Here is a 934-nt window from a genome sequence, read left to right on the forward strand (position 1 = left end):
TTTTTTGCTTGAAATATTTATGAATCTTTTCAGTAGAATAAAAAATCATGTGGCACGATATCTGTTTACTGCTTGATCGATTTTGCCTTGATTCTGCAATATCATATATCCAGTTCACATTTAGTGTAAAAATTAATGAACAACCATACAAGCTAATTTACGTATTCAATAAACACAATGATTCACACAAACACACGGTTCACACGGTTCACATAGTTCACATCTGTGCATGAACATAGAAACTATATTAACAGGCTACTGTGAACACACCTACATTACAGATTCGTGTTCCGGATGTCAAACAATATACATTCTTCCCTGAGTTTTCAATTAMAGTTAACACACGTCTTTGGTAATAAGAGTTTCATTTCTGAAGACTAACATCATGTTAATCAGCAGGTCCTGATGATATCACCCCTTCACAGCCCGAAGCATTAGGTTCACACGGTTCACATCCAGGTAAGCACTCGTGCATGAACATAGAAACTATATGAACAGRCTACTATGAACACAAGTTTTAGCTAATGTGAACACAAGGGTTAGCTATTGTTCATTATGTTGACAAGGTTTAGCGATTGTTCATATCTATAGTGTTCGTTATCCACACTACAGTGACCATTTTATGTTTATAGGCTGAAACATAACTATACTTACCAATGTTGGCACACCATAACATCAACTGTTCATGCGTAACTAACACATCCATACGTTTTCATGACCCCCCACCCTCCCAAATCATATCGTGCTTAAATATGGGCTGTTGGGCTTGGTCATTATGAACCCCAATGCTGGATCACACACACATCGATACATTCTGCGTACTAATGTGCATTAAGAAATTTGTGAACAGACACACGTATTTTAACATATATCAAACAAGCACAAATAACACAGATGTAGATTTTCGGATTTGTTACTGTTCTTATGTCATATA

The sequence above is a fragment of the Cynara cardunculus genome (assembly GCF_001531365.2).
Source record: "Cynara cardunculus var. scolymus isolate 2C chromosome LG 15, CcrdV1, whole genome shotgun sequence".
NCBI classification, from domain to species: Eukaryota; Viridiplantae; Streptophyta; class Magnoliopsida; order Asterales; family Asteraceae; genus Cynara; species Cynara cardunculus.